Source organism: Pholcus phalangioides, unplaced genomic scaffold, assembly GCF_987345545.1.
Source record: "Pholcus phalangioides strain wild (caught in Gottingen) unplaced genomic scaffold, Ppha-v1.0 ptg000022l_1, whole genome shotgun sequence".
NCBI classification, from domain to species: domain Eukaryota; kingdom Metazoa; phylum Arthropoda; class Arachnida; order Araneae; family Pholcidae; genus Pholcus; species Pholcus phalangioides.
In genome coordinates, this window is record NW_028301615.1 from 28,823,584 (window position 1) to 28,846,378 (window position 22,795).

At 37.6% G+C, this 22,795-nt stretch overlaps 1 protein-coding gene across 1 annotated transcript in view; it reads right to left on the reverse strand.

Moving 5' to 3' along the window:
* Positions 1–22,795, reverse strand: part of LOC149070146 (uncharacterized) — a 302,008-nt gene that overhangs the window by 202,631 nt on the left and 76,582 nt on the right. Inside the window, exons 3-4 of the mRNA XM_089250240.1 lie at positions 22,319–22,389; positions 17,802–17,886 (exon numbers count right to left, since the gene is read on the reverse strand). The gene's annotated coding sequence lies outside the window, so the exon portion shown is untranslated. The remainder of the gene's footprint in view (positions 1–17,801; positions 17,887–22,318; positions 22,390–22,795) is intronic.

Consider the following 22,795-nt stretch of genomic DNA (forward strand, 5'->3'; position numbering starts at 1 on the left):
AGGATCGTATGTTGTATCTGGAGCTTTTACCGCCCCCTAGTCCGTCCCATCGCCCATCAAAGTGGGTTTATCACCCACTTTGGAAAACATTGTTCTAGATCAGTGATTCCCAACGTGGGCGATGGAAAGTTCCAGGGGGCGGTACAAGCTACGGATAGGATCCTATGGGTTAGATTGCGTTGGGGGCGATAGGAGAAAAGAATTTCTGAAGAAGGGGGCGATGGGACATAAAAGGTTGGGAAACTATGTTCTAGATTCTATCAATGCTCCCGAGTGGCGCAGTGGTAAGATGCTCGTCTTCCGCTATGATGGTTACCATCAAGGTCCACGGGTTCGAATCCGGGCATAGAACGTCAGAAGCAAGTTCTTTACCTACCGACTCTGGGGCGATCACCGATGGATGAAGTCTTCATTTCCCACTCAACTCCACTGGCTGGAAATTGCCGTATGGCGATATATGACAGGAGTTGGTGTGCGGTAAAGCAGATAAAATCAATGAGCGTGCAAGTGTTTGAAGAAAAGAACACACAATCAGGTCTGTGTAACTCTTTGGCGCAATGTTGTAAGTTGAATTTTCGTTGGGATACCACGATGACCTGCACATTAGCACAACCAATAATGATCGCAGAAAAGTTCAGGGAGTGATACTTTGAACCCGTTTTATAAAACTGAATGTTGCAGCAGGATTTCCAAACTATCCGGCTTTCGAACACCCTACATCTTTGACCTGGTGCTTACTGAAGCACCTGATATGCCTAATTTCCTGCTCGCGATCGACACTAAAATCCCAACCATCCCTTACAAGTCGTCAACTTATGCTAGTTTGAATTTGTGCATAACAACCAGAGTTGTCACATAAAAAGGGTGCTCTATTACCAATACTGGACGTAAACGGTGCTCACTATTCGAAAACGTTCAAGGGTCTTTCTGGTTTGCGATAATGCTAGCTCACTCAAAGAAACTCGGTATTGGGAAAAAAATAAAGGGGTTTCAATAACTTTGATCACCACTTTTTAAAGGTTTGTAAAAAACTGCAAACTATATAAACTTAAACATGATTTTAAAAAGTTCCACTATACCATGTTGTTTTTAACATGAATGTTCTAAAAACTTTCCTAAAAAGGGTAGAAATGCTTTCTTAAATTTTTTTTCATTTATGGGCCTAATCTTTTAATTGTTTCTAATATGAAAAATAAATGTAATGTGTGTGTGTGTGTGTGAAAAATTTAAATTATATAATTATAATAATGAGGAAAAGCACTCACACGTCTATTTCATTAGATTATTGAAATAATTTGAAAATTTTCTAGTATAAATTCTTGTAGATTATTTTGAAATAAATAATTAATCATTAGCGTGTAATTGGGCTGCAAAGGCTACATTTGTTGGAATCATTGTAAAATTCCTTTGAGACGCTGACAGGTCTTTAGCCCTTGGCTCCGGAGATTGACCTCATTCATAAAAAAAATTTATATGCTATAAATTTACTCAGAAATAAGTGTAATGAGTAAAAAGTCTCGCTCCTGAATTTTGGTTATGAGAAAAGGCTACAGAAAGAAAATATGGTCCATGGGGGGCGGCACATGGACGAGCAATAAAGGAACGATAAGTCCGTTTTTTGGTAATAAATTATTAAATTTTACGGTATATAATACTGTAAAGATTTTAATGAAAAAAGACAGGATTTTGATGATTAACAAAATAATTAGATAATGATATAAATAGAGAGAAATAAATTTTGATCACGATATATATATGAACAAAGGCGCATTTATGGTTTTGCCGCCCTTCTCCTATTCTAGTCTGATTTTCTTGAATACTCACTCTTTCCTCGAATTCATCACCCTGTTCTATAACCCACTTGGCCTCCCTCTCCCCACTCCTGTAAGTACACCTCCTGTGTCTCTAAAGTCACTCTTTTAGTTATTCACATGTTTGCTCACTGTTTCAGTCACTCACATTCTTACTCACTATTTTGATCACTCACATACTTGTACACGCTCTAAGGTCACTTACTGACCTTGTCCCTGGCTCTGTAGGTCACTCGTTATTTCATTCACATGCTTGCTCACGCTCTGTAGGTCACTCGTTATTTCATTCACATGCTTGCTCACTCTGTAGGTCACTCGTTCGGTCATTCACATGCTTGCACACACTCTGAAGTCACTCACTGACCTGGTCCCTCACTCTGTAGGTCAGTCTCTGGTCATTCACATGCTTGTTCACACTCTGTAGGTCACTCTCTGGTTATTCACATGCTTGCTCCTCACACTCTGTAGGTCACTCTCTGGTCATTCACATGCTCGCTCCTCACACTCTGTAGGTCACTCGTTCGGTCAATCACGTGTTTGCACACTGTTTTGGCCAATCACATACTTGCACACACTCTAAAGTCACTCACTGAACTGGTTCCTCACTCCATAGGTCACTTGTTGGAGCATGAGCAAGCAAGTGAATGAACAAAGTCATTCTTTTGCTCACTAACGTGCTTGCAAACTTATTAGGTCAATCACTGACCTAGTCCCTTGCTGCCTGGGCAGAGACGGAAAAATTGAGGGTATACAAATTTTGCCGACCTTTCAAATTCTGCTAATTTTCTTGTTCACTCGTTTCTCAAATTTCCCGAACTTGTCGCCCTCGGCTATTTTAGCCCGCTAAAGATCCCCCCCCCCCTTAAAATCGCCAGTGGATATGAATAACTATTACGCAAAAACTGCAATCTACGCGCCACAAGATGAATGAAAACAATAAAATGCAATGATTTTCGACAGATATGAAATAAAAACCAAGTGACGTAATAAAACCTACATCCTCACGATCGTTTCGAAACGCAATGGGTTCCGTTCTTAAAGGACAACAATTAATTCAAAATTGTCTTGGATGGGAATGGACTATAAACGCCATCAATCACAATGGGCGCCAACAAAAGATTAATAAAGAGACAGATAGACCATCAATTTTCTCTCTCAACCAATTTTGAGTTAAATAACATGTTTGAGACGTTTAAAAAAACTGGACATTAATTTAGAGTATGTTTTTCTTTGTTCATTAAATATGTTGTACAGGGTGGGGAATAAAGGTGGAGTCGGCTGATCTAATGTATATATGAATTGACATCATCAGCATGCCCCCAGCAATAATGAACGTACCCCCCCCCCCCAGATTTCCAAGTCTATCACCGCCTATGCGGAAAAATAACCGAAATAAAAAACGGTTTGCACGGTTAGCATCGCTGGATGACGGGGATTTTCAAAGACAGGAAAATAAACCTCAGAAAACAGCTGATAGGGGTGGTGCTGACGTACACAAGTCAAGGATATGATACGCAAATAACAAACAGAATGCCTCAAAATCGTCTATTACAGCAGTATGTGTTCCACATGACCACCACCACAGGGGATAACACATTACAGGCGAGTCACAAATCCAGCAACGGCAGAGTGCAGCAGGTCCACGTACACGGTTTACAACGGTGAACTGGTTAGGAGCGCAAGTTCTTATAATCGTCTCATTTGCATATTTCCACCAAAGTCATTTATACCAGCTCCCCTATCGGCTGTTTTTTGAGTTATTATTATTATTTTTTTTTTCCTGTCTTAAAATATTCCCGTGACCTAGCGATGCTAACCCTGCAAACCGTTTTTTATTTCGGTTATTTTTCCGGTTTTTATTAATTTTTGAAGTCTCTACGGACTTTTTGCCCACCCTGTATTTACTATACATAACATAAAAAACTATTTTATTTTTTTATTATTTCCGTTCATAGTCACCGGGGGAAAAAATCCCAGATGAAAAATCAGGATACATATACATATAAATATCCAAATCCGTTTAATTTTTGAAAAGTAAGTTTTGAATTAAGGAACTTAATAGAACCTCTAATTTCCAAAATGTTCATTTTATTCATTAGAAATGCAAATTTAATGAAAATTAATTAGTTTTTTTTCTAATGCACGAATGAAACGTCAGTCGAAAATGGGTTAAGAAAGAAATTTTTACCCTTTAAGAACGGAGACCACCGCGTTTTCGAAACGATCGTGAGGATCCAGTTTTTATTACATCACTTGGTTTTTATTTCACATTTGTCGAAAACAGTTGAATTTCATTGGTTTTTATTGGCTGAGTTGAGTTCATTATATTTAATTTCTATATTGATGAAATCAATATTAAAAAATAAATAAATTTATAAATAAATCTTTGATTCAACTTTTTTAAGAGGAGAATAAGAATACGAAATTATAATATAATTACGGTACATAAAACAAAAATTTCGAAACTAAGAACGATTGAGATCAGCAATTTCTCGATAATTACCATCATAATTAGAGATGAAATTTTACTTTCTGATATTGAGATATTTGAGAGATAGATAGATATATAGTCCTATATTTTTACACATGACTAATACAGAAAAATAATAATTTCGGCGGTCTTAATAAATTATCTGAGTTGCAATGATAATTATCTAAAGAATTCTAATAAGAATAATTGTAAAAAAAAAATTATTTTAAAACAAACATTGATAAAACCCTGTTTTTTTATAAATTTCCAATTATATTTTAGTTTAAGATAATATATATAGGCCTATATATAAAAATCATCAATGTGAGATAACAATAAAATTTATAAGAAAATACCTATAAAGCTTTCGAATGATAATCATAAATTTTCAATACACTAAAACACATTTATAATGCACGAAATAAATCAATTATGCTGGAAAAATGCCAATGATATTTATAAATGATAACTATCAGTTCATAATGTTAAAAAATTGCTCCCTTAATGCACCAAGAAATAAATTACGCTTGAAAAATACCAATAAAATTTATAACAGATATAATTATAATTTACTGTAATAATTAATTTCTCATATTATGATCCCATACGGTTATTAATTTAATTATGAATGGCATGTTCAAAATTATTATAATCAATTATCACACACACCTCGTGCGTCAAAACAAAACGTAAATAAACATCATGTGCGCAATCAAAGGAATAACACGTAACACATTCATTCAGATTATGAATTATTTCATTGTTATCTTCATACACGATTATAAAAAATAGTGTTATAATCCCAAAAAAAAAAAAAAAAAACACGAAGAAATATCTACAAGGTTAAATAATTAGCCGGCACTTCTAACAATAGCAACACTTAGGTTAAAACAGACAAACAAGAATGGCTCGGAAGAAATGTCCCGGACGGCTCGCTTGCGATAATAAACTAAAAAATACGGGATCAGGGAACAATCAGAAAGATACAAAAAAGATTTAGAAGAAAAGAGTAAAAATAAGATTTTTTGTTTGTTTATGGAGGTAAATACTTCCCTGTTTCCCCGTTGTTTCCTTTTTTTTCCCGTCTCCATTGATGATGATGTTTTCGTCGCGCTTCCGCCTTCATTACGATGAGAGAGAGGGGGAAAAAAACGTTTCTCTTCCGTAAACAATAAGTTGAGATGTCTTTAGGACGCCATCTGTTAGGGGATTTTAAAACTGAACTCTTGTGTTTACAGAATTAGCCGATAGATGTCACTGAACGTCAGATTTGCGGTGTTGGGTGGAATGGATTTTTTACAACTTCCATTTTTTGTAGCCAGACCAGGTAACTCGTGGGAAAAATTGGTCAACAAGGGAAATTTCTTGGTGTTTGTGGGAAATTTTGAGAGTTAATCAAACAAAATAATTCTTGTTCAAAAAATATATAAATGCAAAACAATGTTTTTCTAGTGTAAAATACTTGACTACATATTTCCACTGATAGATGGCAGCACAATTTTCGGAATGTGTGGGGGGGGGGAGAGGTAAATTTAGTCGAAAGGGAAATTTTGTTTGACGAGGTCATCACTGAACCAGACGAATACTTAGGGGTCATTCAAGTATTACGTCAGCATAGAGAGGGATTTGCTGACTTTTGATGACAAGGGGGGGAAGGGGCTTTGAAGGTTGCTTACGTCATCAACCCCCCTTTTTGAAGATATGAAATATTCTAAGCTGCTGACGAAATTTTGCGGACAAGGGGGGGGGGAGGGAGTCAGTGTTTTGCTGACGGGGGGGGGGGTCAAAAATGGCTTAAAATCTGCTTACATAATACTTCAATGGCCCCCTACGTCCAGAGCAGCTCTTGGGCTGCTTGACCCATGAGGCCGCACGATCAGAAGCATGGGTTCCCCCCTCACATCCTGGAGCATGTCTGTCTTGGCTGGGGTCTTTGGTGGGCCCAAGCAGCACCTAGGCTGAAATCGCTGAGAGATTACCGATACACAAGAAGTAAAGAGCTACTGGAAATTGCAGTGAGCTGAAATATGCTCAACGAAAAAATATTCGTGAGCAATTCTTGAAACATAACAAAAATGTGAGATGAATATTTATAATATAATAATATATAATTTATAACTTATGAAAATTACCTTTATTCATGATTTCAGTGAAGATTTAAAATTCAAATAATCTTCGTTGAAAAAGGGGACAATTTTATGAAAAAGTTGGAACGATCAAAAATATTTCATGTGAAATACGAGCATTCCTGTAGCTTTCAAAGAAGAAAACTTTCTTGTCACTGATATACGAAAAGCCCTGTTTTTTTTTTTGTTTAAAAAAACCCAGACTACTTGAAGGACTAGCCTAGAGAATTTGGAAGCATGTGAGTGCAACCAAAACAGTGCAAATATGTGAGTGACCAAAAGAATTGCCTGCTGAGCAAGGGACGAAAACAGTGACCTAAAGGGTGTGAGAGCATGTGAACGACCGAATAATAGTGACACAGAGACATATTTACGGTTTGTGGGGGGGGGGGGGGGATAAGCAGGCTATAGTCCAGCTGGCTAATTTGTAGGAATGAGTAGTAAAGAAAACTAGACTAGAATGGGTAAATGGTGGCAATGTTTGTAAAGCCCACAGGCCACAAACCGATAAATATTCCTACGGAGGGGTGGGAGAAGAGGGCTGGACAAATCCCTCATTGGAAAGTCGTAAAATAATGTGGCCCTTGTCAATTGATCGAATTTCCACGTGGAGAAATGATACATTCGCCCGAGTGCCACCTGCTATCATAGCACCTGATTCCACTATCTTGGAGTGCACGTATGCACCAGAGAAGGCCCTCCGGGGCCCATGCATTAAAACAGCCGTGATTTATTAAAAATCAGGCAATATCTTTTCCTTCTTCCATTCAGAAACAAGCGAAATAAGTGAATAGTATTAATAAATAGTATTCAATGGATCTAAAATAATTAATAAATACCCTCCATTGAAAAGCACCGTTATAAAAATGTATACATATTAAAAGCGGTTCTGTTTTGGTTGGAAAACAATTATTGTTCATCTCTTGTAAACATATGTAAGGAATATAGCCGAAGATGCGCGCATGCGTCATTGGAACCCCTGAGCAGGGCCGTCTTAAGAGCATCATGGGGGCGCCCCCGCACCAAGTGATGTTTTTGAGGCCCTATCTGGAAAATTCTCGAAAATTTCAACCACTTCTCATTTTTGTGAGGCTCCTCTCCTCTTGAAACACCCGGGTGGACCCATGCGTTAAGACGGGACTGCCCCTGACGGCTCAAAAAATCCTGCTGAGGTGAATATAGATACATTCCATTCAATTTGATCCTTTGCGCGCAAAATTTCGATATCATGCTACCTTATACAAGGAGGTGTGTATTACCTTATACATATGAGGATTTTTTTTTTTTTTTCATGGAGAAGAAACACTGTGTGCACACGGAATTACTTTCGTTATTAGTCATTCTCAAACACTAAACGTCCATATTTTGTAAACTTATTTATAGAGCCCGGATTATATGTGCTAAAAAAAGTGGCAAAATACGCACTAAAAAACGCTGAAATATACACTAAAAATGCTGAAATATTCCCTTAAAAGGAAAACATACACAATAAGAAAAATATGTATAAAAAATATGCACAAAAATGAAAAAAATATGATTATTAAAGCACTGAGAAGTATAAGGACTAACCAAAGGTATCCTAACGCAAGAGAAGAGAAAAATATGTGCAGTTAAAAATATGCATGCTGGAAAACATGAGCAAGAAATGAAGAACAAATGTATTTAGAATTGCAAAAATATGCATTTAAAAATGCCTAAAAATGTGCATTGCCTAAAAATATACCCTAAAAAATGAATAACACTCAATCGTAAAATATTTTTCTTATGAATTTGAAGAACGGAAAGATGAAAATAATCTTGCAAACAATACCATCAATATAGAAGATATGATAAAAAATATGCACTTGTTCTAAAATTTCGGATATTTTATGCATTTATATGCATCAACTATAGAAAGTACTAAAATATGCGATTGCATATGCACTTATGCATTATTAACGTTTAGTGCTTTTCTTAGTTATTTTGGTCCATAACCAACAAACGAGTTAAAATAAAAATCTTTATCAGCCAAAACGTGCCTTTCGGAAAACAAATGTACAGTACAGGATGCATTGAATTGAGAAACATCATTAAACTGGAACCCCTTCTGCCACCTATCAAATAAAAAACTCAGCTGTTAATGATTATTCGATTGGAATTGGGTAACCGGTTTTGGATTAATGTAGAGCATGAAAAAGTCAATGCAGTACGATGTTAGTTAATATTTTACTAAGCAATAATATTAGTTAAATTGTCAAATTTGCTTCAAAAATTTAATCGTTGATATTTGTATACAGTAAAATAACGTTAGTATCACTTCCTAAGGGTTCTTGTTTGGGACACCGATCAACTCTAAAGAAATTGCCAACTTGGTCGACATCGACGGGGTTCCAATAGAGATTGAAAGATACAGAGGAAATCGTTTTCCCTTGCAATGCAGGAACTGCATGAAATTCGGACATACAAGTTATTTTTGCCATAATCAAGCCATATGCGCATTTTGTTCAGAAGGACACAGTACTAGAAGCTGCTTGGTTAGGGGAGATCTGAACAAGATAAAGTGTTACTTCTGTGGAGGCCCTCATACAGGAACGTATTCTAAGTGCCCTGCCAGACCTGCTTCCACAGGTGAATCTGGAAGAACCTTCATCTCCAAGCTTCCACCTTCGCTTCGAGATTTCCCCCTTCTAGGCAGCGTAGGAAATAACGTAGTTTTAGAACGAGGAAGAGACAGAAATGGGGAAAACAACTTTTCTGAAAATGAGTTGTCTACTAAAACAGAGTCAAATCCTTGGGTCAAGGCTAGTACAATCCCGTTGGTATTACAACGTTCTGTAGACGAAGTCTTAAAGGGACCACATATTCTTGGAATAGGCAAAGTGCATCTCACGGAAGCCGAACTGGTCGAGGAGCTGAACAGAAAGTATAACGAAGCCGAGCAAGTGAAAATATTAGATTACAAAAATAATCAATTTGGAATTAATTTCACAGATGTAATTCATGAATTCAACAAACATCTTAATAATCGTGATGATTCTTTCGGCGATCACATAGTTAAGCCGTCTGAACTTTCCAAATCTTATAATAATTCTGTAAACAGGCAAATGCCAGTACCTTACCTTGTCATTGATGAAACTGATGCCACTGATGCGTCTGTACATTCAGTTTGTATGTCTTCAACTACTAATGAAACAGTGGAGAATTCACAGAAGAACAACATGGAGAACTTTTCCAATGTTGTGCGAGAACTTTGGGTCAATATGGGCATTTCTGAAGATAAGGCTCATAACCTTATTCAAATTCTGATTGGTTTTATTTCAGCGCTCAAAAATTAATACACCAGTGTCAACTATCAGCAAACCGCTGAAAATTCTGGCATGGAATGCCACTGGGCTTAAACAGGAACTACAAGAATTCAAACAATTACTCTATGACCTACAAATTGATGTAGCACTGGTTTGTGAAAGTTTTTTAAAACCTTCTCATACTTCCAATATCTCTAATTTTATCTGTTTACGTGAAGACCGTCTACATGGAAGGGGTGGTGGAATTGCGGTGTTCGTTAAAAAGGACATTCCTCACCAAAAACTTTCGATTCCTTCTTCAACTGAAATGGAAGCTTTGGCAGTAAACATCTTCATCAACAGATCACCAATAACCATTTGTGCAATTTACAAACCACCTAATAACCATGTTGATATCAATCTCCTAAACTATCTCGTTAATATCAACAATCCGGTACTAATTGCTGGCGACTGGAACTGTAAAAGCCCTACATTCTTCAGCCATTCCACAAATAGACAAGGTAGAGTTCTAGAAAGATTTTGTAGGAATAATTGCTTGTGCATTCATTCATCGAACATTCCAACCAATTATCCTACTAGTCGATTTTATCGACCCGATGTTCTGGACTATGGAATCTCCAAAAACTTTAGGCACAACATCTTTTTCGAAACAACTGCCAAACTTAATTCAACTCACAACCCTATTATTTTCACCATCGATATAACTAGACCAAAGGATATTCCATATCAACTGGTTACCAACTGGGAAATCTTCCGCTCTACGCTGGAAACATTACCAGTGTGGAACTCAGCGGAATTGACGACGAACTGTATTGAAAATGCAGTAGTTGATGTGACTGAACAAATTAAAACAGCTATTCAAGCCTCTACCAGGAAGATTAAGGCAAAAGAAAACAGATTTGGCATTTCGGAAGAATTACGGGACAAAATCAGACTAAAAAACCGGGTCCGAAAACTCTGGCAAAGATTTAGAAGACGGTCTGACAAAACCACTCTAAACAGACTAGAAAAGGAAATAAGACAAGAAACAACTGAATATGTCAATGAGAGATTCACCCACTTCATTGAGGAGGCCACAGCATCCGATGGCTCACTTTGGAAGGCGTGGAAAATCTGTAAACGAAAATCTCCAGCGGTGGACAAAATTACAAACGAACAAGGTCAACTGTTGTATACAAATGAAGAGATTGTTGAAACGTTTGCTGATAACTATGAAAAGCAATTCATGCCAAACAGTCTGCAATCTCGAAGTATTGCTTCAGCTCATCATGGAAAAGTTCAAGAATTCCTGGATAGAGTTCGCTCGGATGCCTTGCGCGGAATGGGTGCTGCTGGTTTGACCAATGTTGACGAAATCAGGGGCATGATTAACAAACTCAAAACTAAAAAAGCTTCTGGTCATGATGAAATTTCAAATCTCGCTCTTAAAAATCTTCCTCTTTCTATCCTCAAATCATTCACTAATATATTTAATAGCATGCTTCAGACAAGCTATTTTCCTAATGTCTGGAAACTTTCTATTGTCAAACCTCTTCATAAATCTGGAACTGACCCACTTTTCTCTCAAAACTTCAGACCTATCAGCTTACTCAGTAACATTTCTAAAGTCTTTGAACGTATCTATATTTCACGTCTTGACGCTTTCCTGTCCTTCAACAGCATTCTTCGAAGTGAGCAGCACGGATTCAGGCGGGGGCATTCTTGCGTTACTCAGCTGCACAGAGTTACCGAGTTTGTGATGACTGCGTTCAACTACAAGGAACATGTCTGTGCTCTCTGTCTGGATATATGTAAGGCCTTCGACAAAACGAATCACACGACCTTATTATCCAAACTAATTGACCTGGGTTTGCCTGACTATTTCATCATCTTCTTAAACAGTTACCTTTCCAATCGAAGATTCCAAGTCAAAAATGGCAACTGTCTCTCAACTGTTAGACCAATAAGAGCGTCTGTCCCGCAGGGTTCTTGTTTGGGACCACTGCTCTTTGCGCTATACATCAATGACTTCCCAGCTCCTCAGCGCGGAATGCTTGGTCTATTTGCTGACGATGCCATCCTGTTGACCAATCACAAAAAAGGGAAAAAATGTATTGAAAATTTACAAGAATCAACTGAAGACGTTGAGGACTGGTGCCAAGACAACGATATAAAGTTGAATCATCAAAAATGTCAATATATTCTCTTCACAAGACGGTACAAGTTTCCAAGAACTCCCATATACATCGGCAATACGGTGTTGACAAGAAAACTCCAAGTCAAGTATCTAGGTTGTATACTAGATAAGTCGCTCTCATTTTCTCCTCAGGTGATGTACGTAAGAAATAAGGCCTCACAAGCAGTTGGGATGCTATCCAGAATCACATTCCCACAGGCCAGGCTAACATTGAGGAATAAAGTAATTCTTTTTAAAACTATTATTCGTCCTATTCTGACATATGCTGCCCCAGTGTGGGCTCATGCCAGTCTTGCAAATATGAAACGTTTACAGACACAGCAGAACATCATTCTTCGTCAGTTTACCAGAGCCCCCTGGTATGTGAGAGGAAAAAACATCCGTAAAGATCTTGACTTACCACTAATCTTGGACTATATCAAGGAGCTTGCCAATGCTCATTTTGACAGGCTACGATCTTCTGAACACCCGCATCTTAGAGAAATTGTCTATTATGACCCTAGAATACCCACAGTACACTCTAGGCCAATGGACTTGCTGAGCGTGGATTGGGTGACGAATTGATGTAATTTGCAGAACATTTTCATGATTTTGATTTTTTTTTTTTTTTTTTTGAAAACAATTTATCAATCTAATATCAGTTTTGTTTGATATTGCGGATGCTGTGATCGCAATTCAGAGGCATTTATATGTTTTTTTTTTTTTTTTTTTTTTTTATCGCAATTAATAATTTTTCTCATTTATTCGTGATTTGCGCTTGCATAAAATGGTGCATTGGGTTCGTGTCGTGTTGAAACTGATGTTATTACAATACAGAGATGGTATGTGTCATGTCTTCATTATAACTTTTTCTTTGACGTTCTTGATTATGGTTATATGACTGATGAGGGTTCAACAGTACCTCAAACATCTCTGGTCAGTGTCTCTCGATTATGTAAATATTTATAATGTTGGGGTTTTTGGGTAGCATATCATCAGCTACTTCCCTTAAGACATTTCCCCCTTGTTCTTCGATTGTGTTGTGTTTTATCTCGATGAGCATTCATTTCGCGAAGATTTGTAAACAATACTCTCCTGGCTCATTCATTCTCTACACACACACATGCACTACATACCTTACACACATGCACAAACTTGTCTTTTTCCTTCTCATACCACCCCTGGTGATCTGTAAGTCGCCAGACAGCCTGCAAAGGCTGGGCAGCGACGGAAACGTTCAATTCTGGTCTGGTCTGGTCTTGTTTGGGACCACTGCTCTTTGCGTTATACATCAATGACTTCCCAGCTCCTCAGCGCGGAATGCTTGGTCTATTTGCTGACGATGCCATCCTGTTGACCAATCACAAAAAAGGGAAAAAATGTATTGAAAATTTACAAGAATCATCTGAAGACGTTGAGGACTGGTGCCAAGACAACGATATAAAGTTGAATCATCAAAAATGTCAATATATTCTCTTCACAAGACGGTACAAGTTTCCAAGAACTCCCATATACATCGGCAATACGGTGTTGACAAGAAAACTCCAAGTCAAGTATCTAGGTTGTATACTAGATAAGTCGCTCTCATTTTCTCCTCAGGTGATGTACGTAAGAAATAAGGCCTCACAAGCAGTTGGGATGCTATCCAGAATCACATTCCCACAGGCCAGGCTAACATTGAGGAATAAAGTAATTCTTTTTAAAACTATTATTCGTCCTATTCTGACATATGCTGCCCCAGTGTGGGCTCATGCCAGTCTTGCAAATATGAAACGTTTACAGACACAGCAGAACATCATTCTTCGTCAGTTTACCAGAGCCCCCTGGTATGTGAGAGGAAAAAACATCCGTAAAGATCTTGACTTACCACTAATCTTGGACTATATCAAGGAGCTTGTCAATGCTCATTTTGACAGGCTACGATCTTCTGAACACCCGCATCTTAGAGAAATTGTCTATTATGACCCTAGAATACCCACAGTACACTCTAGGCCAATGGACTTGCTGAGCGTGGATTGGGTGACGAATTGATGTAATTTGCAGAACATTTTCATGATTTTGATTTTTTTTTTTTTTTTTTTTCAAATTAATTTATCAATCTAATATCAGTTTTGTTTGATATTGCGGATGCTGTGATCGCAATTCAGAGGCATTTATATGTTGTTTTTTTTTTCGCAATTAATAATTTTTCTCATTTGTTCATAATTTGCGCTTGCATAAAATGGTGCATTGGGTTCTGTTGAAACTGATGTTATTACAATACAGAGATGATATGTGTCATGTCTTCATTATAACTTTTTCTTTGACGTTCTTGATTATGGTTATATGACTGATGACGGTTCAACAGTACCTCAAACATCTCTGGTTAGTGTCTCTCGATTATGTAAATATTTATAATGTTGGAGTTTTTGGGTAGCATATCATCAGCTACTTCCCTTAAGACATTTCCCCCTTGTTCTTCGATTGTGTTGTGTTTTATCTCGATGAGCATTCATTTCGCGAAGATTTGTAAACAATACTCTCCTGGCTTATTCATTCTCTACACACACACGCATACACTACATACCTTACACACATGCACAAACTTGTCTTTTCCCTTCTCATACCACCCCTGGTGATCTGTAAGTCGCCAGACAGCCTGCAAAGGCTGGGCAGCGACGGAAACGTTCAATTCTGGTCTGGTCTGGTAATACAATTTATTAAATTCTAGATGCAGCGGAAAACCCTACTAAATTTCCGCATCTCCGTGATAAAATCGGCAATTTTAACATTGATCTCTATGGGGTGGGGATCGTGTTTGTTTGCACTGAGTCACGTGATCTTCCGACGAAAGATATTGGGGGACACCTTTCTCAGCACTGCCAAGGCGGAGACCGCTGACGTCATGCTCCTTCCAGTAATATAAGCTCGACGGGAACATTCCATCAGGGCCTGGCGGCAAATCCAACAAGTGGGCTGCTGATTTTGATGTCATATAAAAATTTGGAAATCAACGATAAAAAAAAAATATATCCTGTACCATGAATTTGCTGCCATCTATGTTTTAGAAACGGTACTACTTGATGGAGGTTTTTTTTTTTATTTTTTGCATTAGGGAGACTATATATCCCGTATTTTCCGGAACAATCCCGCTCTTTTTTTTTGTTTTCCTGGTCTTCCAGACTGTTTTTTGCAAAAGTATCCGGGTTTTTTCTCGTTTATTCCGCAAAGCACAAGTGAATTTTTATTCGTTATTGAAGTCAGTTCAGATGGAAATTATTTTTCACTTCATAAATGATATTACAACTATAAATCCACTGTGTGCAATTTGCAGTAATGCTTCATTTCCCACCTGTATGATTTTCCCGTAATTTCAGCAATATTTGGCAATTTTGTTCACCTTTAGCGTCATTTTTGGTGATAATTGGTGATGTCCCGTATTTTGACTCTTATTTCCCGTATTTCTATCGAGGAAATATAGTGAACATATTTTTGATGTCATTTAAAGTGTCTCCCTACGTTTCGGAAAAATTCGCCCTTTTGGCCACCTTTTTTAAGTTTCCTTGTATTGACTATACGTCCCGCATTTCCCCGGACAGACCCGTTTTTTTCTGGTTTTTTTTTTTGGCCGTCTCTCTAGCGAAAGTGTCCCGTTTTTTACACGAAAATTACTTGAATTTTTATTCTTTATTGAAGTCAAAGAATGAAATTATTTTCCCACTCATAAATTATATTATGATAATTACAATTATAAATAATAATATTAATTTTTCACATTTGTCTTGGTGAACGTTTTATTTCGTGGAATTCATTTAAATCCACTGCAATTTGCATTAATGCTTTATTTCCCGACATTTTGATTTTTAGGTAATTTCTCCAATATTTGGCAACTTTGTTTACTTTAGCGTCATTTTTGGCGATGTCCCGTATTTTTCACGTATTTGGAATCCCAACTTCCCGTATTTCTTTCGAGGAAATATGGTCAGCCTAAGTTTCCGGTTGTTTTTTTTCTGTGTAAATATTTTTTTATTTCTCCACTTTGAAACATATACAATATTTCTATACTTATATTTCTTATATAACATATACTTATATTTCTTATATAACATATACTTATATTTCTTATATAACATATACTTATATTTCTTATATAACATATACTTATATTTCTTATATAACATATACTTATATTTCTTATATAACATATACTTATATTTCTTACAAGAATGTTTTCGAGTTTTTTTCCCACAAGCATCCACCACTAGCTGTCAAACTTTCCAGAAATTGTTATTATTGCCAGAGACTTCAATTTCTGAGTTTACACTCACTGGAATGGCGTAGAATCGCTACAGATCTGAAGATGTGCTACAAACTAGTCCACCAAATTGTTTATCTACCATCGAGAGAGCCTTTCTTTGAGATCATAGACAGGCGAGTTAACCTACGTAGGCATCGCTTCCAAATAAGAATACCAACGGCTAGAAGGGATTGCTTTTTCCACGGATATAGATTCCGTGTGGCAAGAATATGGAACAGTCTTCCATCAGAACTTGTATGTGCCTCCTACGCAAGATTTGCTTCCACTAGTGGGGATTTCGACCTGGCTCCGTATGCGAAGTGCTTCCCGTACTGACTATTATTATTTTTTTTTTCTTCCAGTATAAGTGCATTTCATGCCTTCTGTGGTTATTGTAAATAAATAAATTGTTTCTGATTTTTTTTAGTGGTTCTATTTAGGTAAGGTGACCCTATTTCCTGGAAAAAAAGACGTCAAATTTTGAAAAGATTTTCAGAAAAATTTGGATTCTGGTGATTCGAGAATACTGAATATTTTTGTCCCTCATTAATCTATTCGAATTTATTTTTTCATTTCCCCCATTCAACTTTTTCCCTCAAATGAAGGCAAACAGACTGCTATCAGAAATTTCCACATATTTGTTTATATTTTCACTTTTTTTGCTCTGAATGTGTTCATTATGCAAAATATATAATAATAAAAAATAGATTTTCGGTGAAATTTACAGGCCATGCCTACGTTTTGTTGGAAAAACAATGTTACTCTCAACGCACAAGATGTTGAGTAAAATGAACTGTTTTATTCCCAGCTACTTATCTAATGCGAAAAGCAGCAGGCTTCTGACCAAGTCCGAAACTAGATACTTCTTCAGCCGGGGTAAGCAAACATTTTGGTGCAACCTCGTGATGTACAGAGAGCAGTCCAATGGTGATTTCAGCGACCCCCTCAGTCCAGTGCCCGGGCAGAAGATCCGCCTGCTCACCCCTAGTTGCGGCCCTGCTACTAAAAAAATAAAGTTAATAACCATTCTACTCTGCGTGGTTTATGTACGTTAAAAAATGCTGCCTCACACTGAATATTTCAAAATCCTTCAACACACTTTTGGCAATTCAAGCGTTTCAATACGTGTAATATTCAGAGAAAATACAATTATATATATATATATTAGTGGAAATAATGTCACCTCCAGTGCCGTCTTAACGCATGGGCGACCCGGGCACTGCCCAGGGGCCTCACGAGAAGGGGGGGGGCCTCACAAAAATCAAATCTGATTGAAATTTTCGAGAACTGGCCTGGTAGGGCCTCTGAAAAATCACTTGGCCCGAAGGCCCATGATGCTCTTAAGGCGGTCCTGGTCACCTCGTCAACTTATAGTTATTGAGAATTCGAATTTATTTTTGTTACCTGGTCTATATTTTTGATGAAAATATCGAATTCAAGTACTCAAGTAAAACTGTACTTAATCCTCAAGTAGTGTTTAAAAAAATGAAAAAACCGGGATATTTCTGCAAAAAAGTCGGGACTAAAACTCACATCTGGTGCCATCATTGAAAACTAGATAGCAGTAAACCCTCCAATCAAAATATCAAAATATTTTTCATCATCGCAATCATATCTACGTGTCATATGAAAATACGCAAAACAATTATATGTTCGTGATTTCGTTCACAACCACTCACCTGAATAATCAAATCTGGGAACGTGATAAGGATTGGCGAAATTCCAACTTAAAAAGTACGATTTAATGTCTCGATCTTTGAAAATCTGTAAAGACATAGAATGAATATTAATTTCAACACACCGTTAGAAAATACACATTTTCCTAAATATGAGTCAGGCATGTGCAATATTTAAAAATTGAAAGAATATGGGGGAGAAATTGATTTCATATCATCATCATTTCTGTCGCAAAAAATTCAGGTGTACGAGGGGGGGTCCACGGATTTCTTGGGGATCTTTGTAAATATTTAAAGGGTGTCCCCCAACTTGGATGAGAAATCAACAGTAAAAACAGTATTTTATACTCAATATACCGTATCTTAACATGTACATACAAGGAACCCTCTTTATGCCAAAAATTGAGTTCCAAAAATATCAGTGGGGGGACGGGGGACGGGGTCGTCTTATACATGGATAGCATTATAGGTACTATACCTTTTGGACTTTTTTCAAAATTTTAAACTTAAAAAATCGGAGGTCCCGGCCTGCCCCCTTCTTGAAAGGCTCATCTTTAGGCAAAACAAATGTAAACATTTGCAGATTCCCCATTCGGTTCGAGGTCCAGGGACAGAGCCCCAGTTGCCCCATCCTAGTTACGGCCCTGGGGTTTCCTTATACACTTAAAATAAAGTAATTCTGTCAAAGGGCCTTTTATTCATCTATCAAATTTACTTATTTTATTTCTTCCGAACGGCCGCGGAGCACCAGTTGATAACCACTGCTCTAATGCAACTTTATTTAAACTCCCGTTCATTCTCAGTTTTAAATTATCGTGATCGAAATTATTCTTTGTTAAGCAATGCATGTGTTGGCTCTTACATTATGGGAATTCTTTGAGTTCCCAGACCAAATTTTGTTACGGGGAGGTTTCGAGAGGTTTCGTTGTGTTTGGCTCACAGTGAATGTTTCCTGAAATGCTCTTTTTGGAGGAGGAGAGGTGGGGGATGAGTTATGTACAATTATACACGCAGAGAAAATGTCGAGATTTCTCGGTTAAATCAATGGGAGAGAGATCATGCATCCTGGTGTCAGACAACTAGCACTAAACCGCACATGCACGTCGTCCATATTCCCCTGTGGTACTTCTCAATAATTGATACATGTTGGAATGTGCATGTCCGTGTTGCGAACCTAACGTGAAGTTTGTTTAAGTAAGGTTACCATACGTCCAGGGCTGGTCTTAGACCTAGTGACGCCCGGTGCAAAAACATTAGTCAGCGCTTTCCCCCCAGGCGCGAATCCAGAGCGATGTGTCAGAGGAGGCATAGTTATGTACTGTACGTATATAGGTGCACTGCCCATCGATTCTTTTCTTTTCGAAAAATAACCGTAATATTATATACACAACAAACCTCCAATTTTTTTTTCATCTCGGTCATTTTTCATGTATATTTTACAGTTATTTTTTTAAATAAGTATAAGCGACTGTGTTTGTCGACTGTGACGTATGCAGGGGCGGTCTTAGGGCAGTGCGACCGGTGCCGCACCTTTAGGATTATATGGCCTCCTGTTATTTCAAACGACTTCCTGAAAAACTATCAGAAAATTTATTCCTTTTTTTTTTCCTTCTTTTCCAAGGTTTCCGGAAATATTTTTTTTCTGGGAAATTCTTTTTTCACGTTGAAACATGTAGCTAGGTATCTCTTCATTGAAATGAGTGTTTTCTGTTTTTTCAAAACACATTGGCTAACAGCTATTGGAAGATTCCTGAAAAATTCCAAAAATTATTTTCGGTTTTGGCTTTTTTTAAATGATTAATTGAATAAAATTGTTGTGTGTGGTCGGTTTTATTCATAAGAATAGTGGCACCATCTGTTGTGGAAATTGTAAAAAGTGGCGTTATCAACCGCTTGCCTGATTTGTCCGTGTCAAACACGTGAATCCGTTTCTTCCCGAACTAGCACGGGCATCTCAATCTTTGTCTCTAGAGGGCGCTTACAAAAAGTAAACATTTAACTAAATCTGCACAAACGATATGACTTCATGCAGCAGTAATATAATGATACCAAGATACATAATCTTGTAATCTAATTACATAGATACATAATCTAGTTCAGTTTCACAATCTATAAAAAAAACTAGATTATTTATATTGCATGCAAAAACATTCAAAAAAGAGCTTTACAAAAAAAAAATTAATTTAAAAAAAAGGTAATAAGAAAATCAAAATTTTGAATTAAAATTTTAAGTGTGATTCTCTGTAATTGTCTATTAATCTTAGTCATAGATACATGAATGAAATGGAAAACTGAAAAAAAACCTGACATTTTTCTGTGCAAAAAAAAGTTGAAATTCCATCAGTGGTTAAAGGTGCATGCGCAGGCGTCTTCCTTTCTCACTTTTCAAACCCGGTAACCCTAGTTTCTATGTAATACTTGGTATAGTGCTGCCATCTATTTTTCGAACTAAGAGTGAATGATTGAAGTTTTGTACCATTGTATAGACCTGTGCTCTCTCTCTCTCTGTGACGAGACTTTTTAACGGGGAGATCAGCTCGCATTTGCACCTTGAAGTTGGGAACCACAGAAACCAACTTCAGCCGACCACCACTGTGACGACAGTGGGGTTCGAACCCAGGTCCTTGCGACACGAGTCCGTCACTATGACCACTCGACCACCACAGAAGCCGGTGACTAGTCCTAGACGTTCTGCGCAGCGCCGGTTGAATTAATCGATTTATTTGTAATGACCTAATTACTGTACTCATTGGCGTACGCAAACGGGGAGTGCCCTTGAGCCAAGATTATAGTGTTATTTTGCAGGAAAAAAACGTAAGAACCCCCCCTCAGAAGGAAAAAAATCTAACCCCCCCCCCCTCTCTCGAGAAAATTCTGCGTACGCCTATGACTGTACTCAGGTTACTGCTGCTGTTAAACCACACATGCACACCTAGTTCATATTCATTCCTCTGCAGAACTTCTGACGAATCGGTACATGTTTAATTCTGTTAGTACGTGTAACGAACCTAACTTGAAGTTTGTTTCTGTGTAATGCAGTGCTGTGTGACTACACACATGCACCTCGTCCATATTCCTCTAGTGCAGTGGTTCTCAACCTTTTTTAGCTTATGGCCCGCTTTTAACCACGTTTTTTTTCTCGGGGGGCGCCCCTACCCTCATGAACGAGCGAAACACTTTCTACTTACTGAATTTAGTTTAATTCAAACTAAATTTATAATGAACAAAAATTTATATAGATAAGATCAATCAAAGTGGGGGGAAGGGGAGATTGCCACATTTCTAAAGGACAAATTATATGGGAATAATAGGTATGTGCGAAATGCTGGACCATCCAACGAACCTATACAATAAATAGCCCCTACCGACACATCATTACGGGTCTGCACCTTACCGTGGGCTGAAGCTCAGCGAAATTTCTTCTTTTGGGGGTTTTATGCATGGCCGTCTCACTATCATGGTTCCCCGGGTAAAATTCTGGGGTACACCTTTACGTAATCGAAACAGCATATACATATTTACACTCAAATATTATAGTACCATATGTGACCATGAAGGGGCCCCCATGAGCACCACAAGCCATGCCCACATAGGTTTAGATGGCTCCTGCTTCATGGACAGCTCTGCTGGATTCTGAAAGTTTAGTCACACTTTTTCCCATAACATACTTCACTTGAAAACTTGATTTATTCATATCTCTCTGCGTGGCCCCCTTCACCACTTGTCATGACTCCCCTTTCATCTGATTTTCACTCGTGGCCCCCTTAGAATATCCCAGGACCGCAAGGGGGGGGCCGTATGGCCCCAGGTTGAGAAACACTGCGCTAGTGAACCTAACGTGAAGTTCGTTTCCGTGTAATGCTTGTTATGTGTAGTGGTGCCATCTGTCATCAATTTTTATAACTTTGACTGAAGCGTGATGATTGAATACTTGCATCGTTGTAGGCCTGCTGCTCTCTGTGGCGAGAACTTTTAACGGGGAGATCAGCTCGCATTCACGTCTCGAAGTTAGGAACCACAGAAAACCAATTTCAGCCGATTACGACTATGGCGACGATGGGGGTCGAACCTGGGTCCTCGCGAGTCCGTCACTATGACCACTCGACCACCATAGCGGCCATTACTCAGGCTAGTTGCTTTCGGACATCCCCAATTTTAGAAACTCTGGCATCATTGACTTGTTCGAGCCGCACATTGTACACACACAAAACACTTTCCGACATGCACCAATTCGTTAGAAATTCCCCAGAGGAATGTTTACGAGGTGCATGTACAGTGTAGTTTAATTTATAATGTGTGTGTGGAAAAGAAGTAACACAAAAAAAAAAAATGTGAGCCCATTCTGTGAAATCCCTTTGCTCCACACTGCAACCATAACAGAGAGCCTTACAATCGGGAGGAGAAGGATGAATTATAAATATTGTATTGTTTTTTTTATCTGTATTAAATATTTTTTGGCAGTTTTTTCCCTGGGCAATTAAATTTTCCTTTGGCATCTGTATTAAATAGTTTCTACTTACGAAATGGGGTTTCGAGGTATTTTCAAGTCCCATAATTCAATCTGAGATCGAACCTTTTAGTGGACGTGAACCTACAAAAAATAAATAATAAATATAATTGCATATATATTTTCTCATAAAAAAACAATGCAGCGGAAATACAACACAAACAACATTTCTGCAATAATTTGTTACTGAAGTAAATAATTAAGATTTATCCACACTGAAAAATTTCGGATAAATTTTAAATTTAACACGATTTGAGCGGTCGATCTAACCAGAAACAATTTTAATTTAATGAAAATAGATGACACTATAAACGATGCATATATTGAGAAAAAAAGATGGATGGTTATAAGAAAACATATTCAGTAAGAATAGTAAAACTCTAACAGTCATTCTCCCTTACTTTCAACAATTTACATGACAATTTTTGTTTCATGTGGTACATACAGTGTATGTCCCATAAATTCGCAAATACTTCTTGAAGGAATTTCT